This window comes from Pinus tabuliformis, chromosome J (genome assembly GCF_031772625.1).
Source record: "Pinus tabuliformis cultivar Carrire ecotype Pingquan chromosome J, CPIR1, whole genome shotgun sequence".
NCBI classification, from domain to species: Eukaryota; Viridiplantae; Streptophyta; class Pinopsida; order Pinales; family Pinaceae; genus Pinus; species Pinus tabuliformis.
In genome coordinates, this window is record NC_142295.1 from 940,173,404 (window position 1) to 940,186,727 (window position 13,324).

The window sequence follows — 13,324 nt, forward strand, 5'->3', positions numbered from 1 at the left end:
ACATCCACCTATCTGCCTAACAGGACAGGTCCCGAGCTCCTTTGTTTGCATTATATGTGTTCTGAATGCATCCACCATATTGCCACCGACATCGTCGCGATAGAGGCGATTGATGAGAACGTCGCCTCAGGTGTTTGCTGGAAAAAGGCAGGCTATGCTTGTTATAATTATCTACTCTGTTCAAGTCCTTCTCTGCACAGGGCCGAGCATACTGGTCCAATATTGTACTGGTTGGATAAAATTTGACATTCCTGCGCTTATCATTCTTTGGATTCACAAAAGAAGACTGAAGCTGCTTGGGATCATGACATGAAGAAGCATGATCTGTAAACGAAAATTCATCATACCTCTTCAACGTATGCCCAATTTTGCTGACATTGCCGGGATTCGAACTGTAGACCTGGTAGTGATGCAGCCTCGATGAACTGGAAGTAGGAGTTGTGGAAGCTGTCGATGTGCAGTTACTAGTCATGGACGACATGTAGCATTGGGTACGGGTTTGTCTGGTTGCTTGGATGAGAAAGGAGACCGAACCCCTTCTTGTGTGATGTAAAGCTTCAAAATCTCAGGAGAAAGATTTTGTGGGTAGCCAAAGTCCATGATCTCATCAAGAAGCTCGTAAATTAGCACAAAATTATTCCGGATGGCATCTTCATCGAATGCACCACCAAAGTAGGATTTGAACAGCGCCACTGCCTCAACCACAAACTTTAAGGCACAGGCTGCATTAGCATTGCTACTGACAACAATCACAATATAGACATTGCTGATTACAATAGGAGCAAAGGAGTTCCGGATGCCTGGAAGACCGAATTCCTCATCATTTTAGAAGGCTGAGATTTATTGGGGATCATTTGTACTACTGCTAAAAGATCAAGGGCGCATTCATTGTAAAATTGCCAGCTATTGAGTTTTTTGATTTGGGTAAAAAGCTGAGATGCATGTTACTAGTCCGTTTTAAAGAACCCGGATTCTGGAAACTTGTTGCTGATGCTGATTTGAAAGTGGAGTACTTGAAGGATCCAAACAAGTTTGCAGTTGTTGCTGCCCCAGTGTGGCTTTGTATTTAGATTTCATTATAGTGCATTGATTCCTTGATTCCACTGCTGCATAAAGATTCTGGTGAACTGATTGTAATCTTTTATATTGCACACTGATCATTTGCTGACATTTATAAAGGATATTGCTGTGTACTGTGAGTAGATATTACTTTTCTACATTGAGTAGTAATTGTGATCAGTTTGTTAAGGTGTAAATCAGACATTGAAGAAAAAATGGCCAGAACCAGTGAAGTATTACAGTTCCTTAAAACTCTGATATTATCTACTGTTGATGACACATTACAAATTAGCAAAGACACTCTTTGTGACATTCAGACCTGCCTGCATGATGCACAAGAAAAGATCGAATTTTTACAGCTTGAATCTCAGCTATAGCAAGAAGAATTAAAACAGAGAAGTCATTTTGAACATGTTTCTGTTCAGAACACTGACACTGCAACCCATCAGAAGCAAGTCAATAATGTTATAGTCGATTCAGATTTAGTACCCAATAAAGCAACAGTTGTATATCCAGATGCTGAAACTCAGTCTGCACTTCCCAAGCCCATCATCAGACCTTGGGAACAGCTTGTCCACAACAAGCACAGAACTGGTCTTGGATATGAAGAGGACTTGTCCTTTCATATTCCAGACTACGCCAAGCCCATTCAATTTCAGAGTGCTGGATTCATTCATGACAGTTCAGCTGCTCCTCATGACAGTTCAGCTTCATCTGTTCCAGACTCTGCCCCTCTTCTACAGCAACAACAACAACAACAAAAACAACAAATCGTGAAATGCCAACACTGTGATCGAGTTGGCCATTTGAAAGATCACTGTTTTGATCTTCATCCATGTAAGCACTGTCATAAAACCAGTCATTCTTCAAACAGATGCTTCAGAAACAAACGTCCTGCAAGAACAAAGATTCATCTTGGATGGATCGCTTCTTGGCAATGGGCATCAACAGCCAAGAAGATATTCCAAACACATATCAGAACTTGTTCCAGAGTATTGAATAGTCTTGCAGTTGAGTTTTCTCCATCTTCTCACCTTGTATCTGACAGGGGGGGAAATGATGGTCATCTACAAGCTTCAAAGTCACATCAAGCGAGCCTAAGCCACAACCTGCCACACCAGTTTCAGAGTTGTAGCCAGAGACAAAGATAACCCTGAACATGCCTTCAGTTGGCAATCTGGGACACTTCCTCTAGCAGAAGACTCCATCTTCTTGCCAGTTTTGGAAGAGTTGCAGGAATCGCAGAGTTGTTGGTCATCCTTAAACCATCACAGATTAAGAACACTTCCTCTAGCAGAAGACTCCAGCTTCTTGCCAGTTTTGGAAGAGTTCCAGAAATTGCATTAAGCATTCCAGAGTTGTTGGTCATCCTTAAACCATCACAGGTTGAGACCTCCCTTTTATGGTTGAAGGTTTCCTCTTTAAAACAATAGGATCACTTCCTCTAGCAGAAAACTTCAGTTTCTTGCCAGTTTTGGAAGAGTTCCGGGAACTGCACTAAGCGTTCCAGTGTTGGTGGTCATCCTTAAACCACCGCCCTTTATACCAACATTTCATAGAGCACATTCAGCCTAGTGCTACCATGCATTTTTTGCACATTTTGTATTACAGCTCTCTTCTTGGACTCATACATAACCCTTCGGATTAAGGGGGGGAATGTTGGACACCTAATCCTAAATGGGTTAGTGTGGAAGCCGAATAGACCAAAGCAGTCCAAGAGACCTTGGGATCTGAAACCCAAGAGTCACACATTGTACTATAAATGTATATCTGATGTTAATAAAAAAATGAACTCACATGATTTATCTTTCCTATTCTATGTTTCCCATGTGTGTTTAACAGTAACCTACGAAAAGAAAAAAATTAAAAGTAATAAGAAGCTACAATTTGACAAGGGTTGAAAACCTTGAATTAAATATAGGAATCATGGGTCGATATGGCTAAAGATTTATAACCCTTGTTTGGAAACTGAAGTAGAGAAGTCTGTGATTTAGATCCCTAGAATCTCCCCTTAGGAAACGCTTCGCTCCAAAGGCACTGAACCAAAACCTTGCACCGCAAGAAAAATTCACATAAACCACTAACACAAATGATAGAGGAGCGCTAATGTTCCGAGCAATAGTATTTCAGGAAAAAAATAAATTTCAAGAAGGGAATTCAGCCATACAGGAAAACCCATCTTACTCGTAATAAAATTTTGTGTTAGGAAAGTCACAGAGGTCACTGAGATAGGCATGGTTTACATTGAATGCGCATTGGGGCACGAGGCCTAGCAATACCTTAATACAATGACAGAAATAACCTAAAGCAAGGAAATCAAAAGTAGAGAGTACCGAAACTATTATCAAAGGACAAATATATAGAAAACCAAGTTAAAAATCCTTACCTTCAACATTGCTGGAGGTTAAATATGAACCGGGAAGGAAGTATACCCGCAATGATGGCCTTGAGAGAAAAGTCAGTTGTCACTCTACTAGAAAAAATTCATGGCGGTGCTTTTCAGGCTTGACACCAATTCACAATGGTGAAAAACCCCAACAAAGATGATATGGAACCCAAATCATAAGGTTAGTTTCGGGTGGATAAATCTCTATCTTTGGATAATCGACAATACATATCCATCATCCATTCTATCAGGGTACTGGCAGTCACATGGAGGTCACATGTTCTTGGAGTACATGGTGACCTTGGATTCGATTACATACTCCAAGGATTTGGCTATAGAACCTTTACTTTCCACTTGTAACTCGTGGAAAAAGAAACCAGAACATGCGACTTCACCGATACTGATATTTGACCTAATGATAATGATATAGCATCATTAGTTCCTCCATTACGCACTAAAGGTAAAAACAATCTATGGATAAAAGAACAGGAAAAAATGAGAATACAACTTTGTTATGCACCGCAAGAGTAATGTGGGTCATGGAGGATGTGATGGCTACTTTAGTTAGGCGACTGTATTGGGAGTGACATCTATATAAAGGTTGTTAGTAAAAAAACAACCCTTAACTATATAATCATATGTACGATGTATTTAGACTGATTTAGGAAAAACAAATATTTATTTTGGGGGAACTAGGTTTGTGACATATGGTATCAGAACCAAGTTTCAAAAATATGTTCACTGGGAACCACCACACTGAAACATATTTATTTTTGTGAATCTGACCTGAAGAATGGAGACACTAATGCTAGTTGTATTTACTATGAGGTACTCAGGTGAAGCGGGATTACAATATGAAATGGAAAATGATACCAACCCACTTGAGGTAGAAGGAGAAGGAATTTGTATGGAATTAGGAGGAGGAACTAACACACCAACAAATCAACTTGTGGATATTGTAAAGATTCTACAACAGGAGATGGTTTCTCTGAGAATCAGTAATGAGTGGTTGTTGAAGGAAAATGAAGAACGTGAAATAATGATCAAAGATCTAACTGAAAAGTCTAGTCACATGATGCTAGAAATGAGAGAGGATGGAGGAAAAACAAAACCATCGAAAAGGAAAAATGTTAAGAATAGAAAATAAAATTCTTAAATTGGAGATGATTAAAAAAAAACTTACTCAAAATCCCAAAAAAGGAAGAAAAAAGTGGAGTCGCAAAGGGAGATTAGAAAAAAAAAACCCCCTACCTTTGATTCGGAAAATGAGGAGGATCTTGAAGCATGGATCCTCAATGTGACCAAGTATTTACAGGTTTATAAACATGAGAATAGATAATATGAAGTCCAGATTGGCTATTTATCAACTATGAGGAAAAGATGCTCTCTATTGGCAGGAGGTTAAAAGTGTGCATACATTGGAGGCAAAGACAACTTCCTGGGAGAAATTCCATAAACAATTTAAGTCCATTTACTTGAATGAATGATACTATGATGATCAAGCCAAGGAGTTTCAGGAATTAAGACTAGGACAATTACCTATGAAGTATTTTGTGGTGAAATTCTCAAATTTGTTGAGGTATGTCCCCTATATTAGTGATGATAAATCCAAGGTATTGAGATTTTTAAATTTTTTAAAAGTCCCCTATAAAGAAAGGATTGAGTTCGATAATCCTAAAGCAATGGATGAAGCAGTAACAAAGGCAAGACTATGTTATCAACAATTCAAAAATAGGGGGGAAGGCTCAAAACCTTGGAAAATTAAGTACAAAAACAAATATGTAGGGGGAGCCAAAATACAAAAACCTACATGTCTTAAAAATTTTGGAAGAAATTAGCAGTGGAAGAAATTAAGCAAAGGGATTTCCACCGAGCCAACTAAATCTCAAACTATGTCCAAGCCCATGGACTTGAATGATGAAAATATAAGTGGGGTCAAAGAGAGAGAACCACTGAAGTGTTTGCGGTGTGGGGAACCTCATTTGGTAAGGGATTTTTCTCATAACCCTAGATCCATTCAAAATATCCAAGCTATTCATGAGGATACAACAATGAATGATGTTGCTAGAAACATTCCAAGGATAGGTGCAATATTGCATGATACACAAGCGGAGCATTAATGCACTATGATTGAGGTTGAAGGTACCATTTTAAGCCATTATGTTTCTATATTAATTGATCCAGGCACTAGCTTAGGCTACATTAGTCCTCAAATTGTGGAAAAATATAAATGGAGAATTGAAAAATTTAAGACTGCATGGTTGGTACAACTAGAAGCTGACACAAATAAGAGGGTAACTAGTCAATTGAAACAGTGTTCCATTAATTTAAATGGTTTTTCAAAAAAATTAAACTTGAATATAATCCCCTTGGGATCCTATGATGTGTTAATAGGGATGGGCTGGTTTGAAAAACATGGGGCTATCATAAACTATTTAGAGGAAAAAGTAAGATGTATAAGTCAAGAGGGATAAACACAGTTAACAAATGGTACACTGAAACCAATATTAGTTAGAGAGATATTAGAATTGCAACTTAAAAAGAGTGCAAGGAAAGGGTGTTAGTTGTTTGTGGTGCATGCTGAAGAAAATAAAAAACAAACAGAAAAACAAAAATTAGACGATCTTCCAACCATTACGGAATTTCAGGATGTTTTCCCAAAGAGATGCCTGTTTTACCTCCATAATGAAACATAAATTTTTCCATTGATCTAGTAACAGGCACAACACCTATTGTCTAGAGAACCTTATAGAATTAGTATTCCAAAATTACCAAAATTGAAAATGAAATTACAAGAAGTACTCAATAAACGCTATATCAGACCTAGTGTCCCACCGTGGGGAGCTCCTGTTTTTTTGTAAAGAAGAAAGATGAAAAATTTAGAATTTGCATAGACTATTGACGATTAAATAAGCTTACCATTAAAAAATAATACCCTCTACCTCATATTGATGATCTGTACGATCAAGTAAGAGGGGAAACCATAGTTTCAAAAATTGATTTGAGGATTGGTATCACCAGTTGAGAATAAAAAAGAAAGACATTCATATGAAAAAATTTTGAACTAGATATGGTCATTATGAATTTATAGTGTTTCCATTTGGTCTTAGAAATGCACCAACCACATTTATGTGCTTGATGGACAACGTACTTAGTAATTACCTTGATGAAACCATGTTGTTATTTGTAGATGACATTCCACTGTATTCCAAGAATGAAGAAGAGCACAAGGAACATCTGCGATTGGAGTTACAAACATTAAGAGAACACCAATTATATGATAAGCTTAGTAAATGTGAGTTTTATAAGGATAGAATACAATATTTGGACCATTTCATTTTAAAAAAGGGATTGTTTATTGATCCTAAGAAAGTCAAGACTATTTCAAATTGGCCCACACCTAAGGATGTGTTGGTTATTCGATCCTTTATGGGAATTACATGATATTACCAAATATTCACAAAAGGATTCTCTAAAGTGGCCTACCTCATGACATCCTTACAATAGAAAGGAACAAAGTTTTAGTGGACATCTAAGTATTAGGAATGTTTTGACAAATTAAAACATTTACTCACAATGGCCCTTATTATGAAAAATGTAGATCATAAAAAAGTATTTGTTGTATCCACTGATGCTTGTTTAGAAGGTTTAGGAGCAGCCTTGATATAGGAAAATTTAGAAGTGGCCGGAAACTAACACCACATGAAAATAATTATCCAATATTTGATTTAGAATTGGATGCTCTAGTACACACCTTAATTATGTTGAGACACTATGGTTTTATAATTGAGACATGTTGAGCTTGATCAACTTAACATGTAAATGCTATTTTTTAGAACTGATCACTCTAACAATTGCGAATTAAAGCTGGAAAGATTCAAGATGAAGATACCAAGCTTGGATATGATTTTAGAATAAATTTATTGTGGCAGTGGATATTAGTTGGGTGAAGCAACAATAGATGGACAAACAAGGTAAAATATTGTGTGTTGAAATAAAACAGATTCATAGTATATGTCACATACATTAGTAAGCAAGTCTAGGATGTTTTATAGTGGTCTTTGTAAACTATGTACCTGGTAACAATATTTTACCTTGTTTGTCCATCTATTGTTGCTTCACCCAACTAATATCCATTGCCACAATAAATTTCTTCTAAAATCATATCCAAGCTTGGTATCTTCATCTTGAATCTTTCCAGCTTTAATTCACAATTGTTAGAGTGATCGGTTCTAAAAAATAGCATTTACATGTTAAGTTGATCAAGCCGAACATGTGCCAGTTATAAAACCCAAAAATAACTCAACAAAAAAATTCATTTTACCAAGCATAAACACTCAACACTCCGTAAAAGAGGCATTTTCCCTGTGGTAAAAGAGGCAGGTCCCGAATGGATGCCTCTACAACACCAGGTGTCTTGGTCCACCAGCTATAACTTTGCGTCTTGGCTTGCTCTTCGAGCTGCAATAACTCTTCTAAATAAGGGCTAGCTTCTCCTTTCTGAGGTCCTTGATCCCTGACCTTTGCCCAACCTTCAGATACAATGGTCAAAGCAACATTTTTGTCACCAAGAAACACTGAGCCAAATTCTCTTCCGATAGAGGGCACAATATAGTCTACTCGAAAGGTGACTTCCTTCCCAATACAAAGTTTTCGTAAAACTCTTTGCTTTCCTAGGCAAATGGTTCATCAATGCCCCCTCTGCAAGCCAGTTTTGGAGCCATAAGAGATGATAGCGTAATTGTCTTTTCAGGTGGCAACTCTGTCTTTGCACTGCCTATGATGACTAGGCTATCACCTGAAGGTACAACTTTAACTATTCCTCTCAACCATCCTATGGTTGCTGGAGTTGATGCCATTTCCAAAAAATTGATCGGACCAGACGAGGCCTGCCAATAGATTCCAGCCCACAAATCAGAGAGAGAATACAACAGAGGACAATCGAAGGCACTGAAGCCATATCTCTCTAGATCACGTGGTAATCAAAATAGCAGTGAGATATCTGGAGTCGCCACAGAGTCTTCCTGTACACAAACGCTGCCACAAATACAAAGAAGATGAGCCACTATAAAATTGACAGAAGGCTCCACTTCCCACGCTTGAACTCATCTGGAAGGTCCTCGTCTTTGAAGGGATCATCCTCTTCTTCTTCCAACCTCTCAATCATTCCAGTGTGAGCTTTCGCAATCATGCCGAACTTGAGCTGCTTGGACCTCAGCTGATCAGATCGTCATTTGATGCTTGCTCCACCACCCTCAACCTTGATTTCCTGAGCAGGGGGAGGAGGATCAATTAACTGAGGCTGCATCTTAGCATGCATCACACATCAGTAGGTTACTGTTAATTTGAGGCGAAGCCCTGCCTAAAGATTTGAGCACATCTCCACTGTTATTCCTGCTCACTCGTTCGCTGCCAACAAATTCCCTGTTGTTGTTCTCTGCCACCAACGATTCCTCCTCTTTGTCTATGTATCGCGGTCCACCTTCGTAGATCGGAGATCCTATCTGGACCTTAGCCAGTGTAGGCGAACTAGGCGGAGGCTCAACACTCACTATCACACACTCCATCAAATGACTCCATACTCATAGGCAATCGCAGGTTGCGCTCACTACACCAAACTCGCTCTCGATCTCATCTAACACCAGAGGTCTCATCTGCGCCACATTCATTCCACTTCTACTTGTATGGAAAAACAAACAAACAAAAAAATACACATTATACTCTCTCAAAACAAATGTATATATACTCTATTCCCCTCAGCCCAGGACAGGCCAAGCCCAGAAGAGGCCAGGCCCTCAGGGGCTCTGATACCATGATAAAATATGAGAATCTAGATTAATTTATTAATCAAATTCAATTACATATATACAAGAAGTGTTGTCTCAAGATAGGTATGCTATCTTGGACACAAAATCTGCTGGTTGAGATATTATCTCAGCCACATACCAATCTAGGAAATAGATCCTAACTACTAGGAACGGACTCTTTTACTTAGTAAGAATCAAAACTAAGACAAGTAGGCATTAATATTCCAACACACTATCTGTTGGGGAAAAAATTGACATTGGTAAAAAAATTATATTAGTTTGAAATATTTTTTTATCCAAAGAGATCTTAACGCTAGACAAAGCTAGGTGGATGGCCATTCTTAGTGAGTTTTAATTCAATATCAAACATATTAAAGGGAAAGAAAAAAATAGATGATGCCTTAAGTAGACATGCACATGGCCTAATAGCCACATATGTTAGTAGGATCCATACAAATTTTATGGAGAAAATAAAAAATTTAGTACAGGAGGATCATAAATATCAGGAAATTCAATAGAAAATGCAACAAACAACAATTCCAGATTATGTTGAAAACTCATAAAAGTTGCTAACCTACATAAATATATTGTATATCCAAATGTAAGTGTTATAAAGCAGATAATATTAGATGAATAGCATAAGAAACCATATGTTAGACATTGAGGATATCAAAAGATGATAACTTCACTAAGGAAGGAATTCTATTAGCCTGACATGAAAAGTGAAGTATCATAATACTTTTCTAAATGCTTAGAATGTCAGTAGGTAAAGATAGAACACCAATACCCGACAAGGCTATTAAACCCACTATGCATTCCCGAATGGAAATGGGAAATGATATCATTTGATTTTGTTACAAGACTATTGAAAACAAGTTGATAACATGGCTCCATCATGGTAGTTGTGGAAACCTTGAATAAAGAAGCACACTTTATACCTATATAGTCTACTTACGGAATAGCTCAGATTGCAAACATTTTTATGAAGGGGATTTGTTGATTACATGGAATACCAAAAATGGTAGCGTCTGACAGTGATGTTAAAGTCACTTGCAAATTTTGGAAACCTTGGTTTGGGGACATGGGGACACAACCAAATTTGAGCACTACATATCACCCCCAAAATGATCGGAAGACAAAGAGAACAACTAAAATTTTAGAGGGTATTCTAAGAATGTATGTTATGGATAGACCTGCTAAATGGGAAGATTTCCTACATTTAGAAAAATTTCCCTATAATTTTTTTATCAAGCTTCAATAAGAATAAGTCCCTTTCAAAGCCTTATGTGGTAGAAAATTCCAAACACCTATCAGCTGGAGTCAACCATAATACGTGATAATATTGGGATGAAATGAATTACAAGAAATGGAATAGGTGGTGGAAAAGATTAGACAGATCATAAAAGCTACAAAAGATAGACAGAAATTTATGCTGATAAAAAGAGAATTCACAAGGAATTTAAAGTTGGAGACCATGTATACTTAAGAATTAAACCAAGGAAACAAACCTTAAGGACAAGAACCTATACCAAATTGGCACCACAGTTCACTGGGGCTTTTGACATTTTGGACAAGATTGGGCCAGTAGTGTATTAGCTAGTATTGCCCATGCATATAAAAGTACACAATGTTTTTCATGTATCTTTGTTAAAAAAATATGTCCATGATAATTCTCATATAATTTATTGGAATTTGATATAGGTGGAGCCAAAATGATATTTCTTGGGAGATCCACTTCACATATTATATCAGAGAGAGATCTTGCTCTGAAATTGACTCGTCACTTAGGTTAAGGTGCAATGGAAGCACTTTACACCTAAGGAGGCTACCTAGGAGATAGATAATAACATGTGAGAGGCCTTTCCAACATTATTCCAAAAGGAAATAATTTTGACATTGAACAACGTAGACAATGTTGAATAAAAAGGGGGATGGATGTAATACCCCTCTACTCTTTATGTTCATGATTTTCTATTTTTAAACTGGGGTTGTTTTAGGTTAGTTGGCTAATGAAGCCATGTTTAATTTGTGAAACAATATAAAGAAATAGAAACTAATGCAATGTAATTAATATATTATTATTATTAATAAATAAAATATTAGAAAATTACTTAAGAGATGGGCATGAGAGTTGAAATAATTCTTGCATATTGTTAACAATTGTCGATGGATAAATTGAAGTTACTCCTTCCCTAAAAATCTCCTGAAATTCTGAGGATAGAAAATTGGAAAATAATAGATTTATTATTATGCGAGAAAAATATCATAATAAACCATTTAGTAGAGGAAGTTACTAAGTTGGGGGTGAAATAAAGCATTATTGCAGAAAAAGGTAGGCATTAAAGAAAAAAGGAAAGCACATTTTTTCGAAAAACTAAAAGAAAAACTGAAAATGCCTAGGCGGTTTGGTTTATAGGCCCAAAGCGTAGGACACTGCCAAAAATATTATGGGAAGGAAACTTATAAAATATACCATTAATTAATCAAGGGCATTGTTGATTCTAGTGGAAAGGAAATATTAGCTCGAGGGAGAACTAGAGGATACAGTTCATGGTTAGGACGAACATGCTCCGTTCCTAAGCAATTTCCTAAGCAACACTTCTAGCTAGGAATTCCGTATCTTTATATTATGCTTTACATGTAATTTTAAATATCAGGTGTTTTGTTGAAGCATGAATGATCAAGGGAGGTGGTGTTATCTGTATGTATTGTTTTGTTGATAAGATTGTTAAATTGTTTAGCAAAGGAAACCAATTTTTTTCTGCATTACCTTATTTACCTTTAAGGAGGAGGTCGTATTTGTATAAGTATGCATATGCACTTTAGAAATATGAGAAATTGTGTGAATACTCATGAACAATAGGTTTGAATTGAGGATGTGATCTAGGTATGCTTAGTGTAAGTTTAGATATTATTGCAGCAAAGTTAATTTTCCTTTTCTCTTTATGGCACGATGAATTATTTATATTAGTATTGAATTTTAGTTTTAAATATAAATAGGTATATAAAAATTACATGTTCATACATTCTACTTGAAGGGAGGTGATTTTTATATTTTACTACAGAGCAAGGGTTAGAGTAAATACTAGAATATTTGTAGCGTACCTAATACAATAACTCCGATAGGAGGGGATTTTGAGATTGGTAAACTACTATAATACACGTATATGTGGTAGGGTAAAAAAAGATGGAACCATAAGGATAACAATTGAATCATACCTAAAGGCACGCAATTCACAAGAGAGCGATAGATTAAAATGAGTTATTGGAGGGAAATTAAATGAAAGAACTTTTGAGTGAATTAGACATCATGTAACTATGTTGTGACTCAACATTGTAACTTACTGTAAAATGAATAGTACTAAAAACGAATGAACTCCCTTGTTGCGATTTAGCAAAAATTAAGGCATTAACTTAAAGAACGTCAAATGAAAAAAAAACACCAAAAATTAGCATCAACTATTAACGATTTCAATGAAATCCATAGACCATATGCACACCCTAGCCACTTCAAGCAATGGGAAGTGATTCCAAGAAAAGAAGAACAAGGGTTAGGTTCATAGTAAAATGTTGAAACTATTAGACCATAATTACACCAGGTAGTTAAAATTGTGACTGAAAGAGCTAATAGTAATTTGTTTAAAACCTATTATTATCTAGGAGTTAAATGAAACATAGAGTATGAAACCCTTTCCCATAGTAGCGACCAATCTAAAACATTCTCAACCCATTTTGTACAAGCCTCTGGTGCGAACAAAAAGTATAGACCAGAAATTCATTCGAGAGAGGGAGTTCCCCACCAAGATGTCAATTATAGCCAATGAAAGAAAAAAAATATTTGATGTTGAGATAATATTGTAACCGCGTTCCGATAAGAGTATTTTCTAATTCAAGATATCGAACTAAAAAAAATCTGGGATGAAACCTTTTGTTACGATAATTGCGATGAAAAAGAGACCTAAGGTAGAATGTATAAAAAAAAAATACATTTCCCATTAGGCCACTCACTGGAGAGAAGCCTTAAAAAAATTATGTTAGGAAACCACACAAGAGCTTTGATACAGGAACTCAA

General features: G+C 36.6%; 1 pseudogene; it reads right to left on the bottom strand.

Moving 5' to 3' along the window:
• Positions 1-468: 468 nt before the first annotated feature.
• Positions 469-8,636, bottom strand: LOC149229867 (AP-2 complex subunit mu pseudogene; annotated as a pseudogene).
• Positions 8,637-13,324: the final 4,688 nt, after the last annotated feature.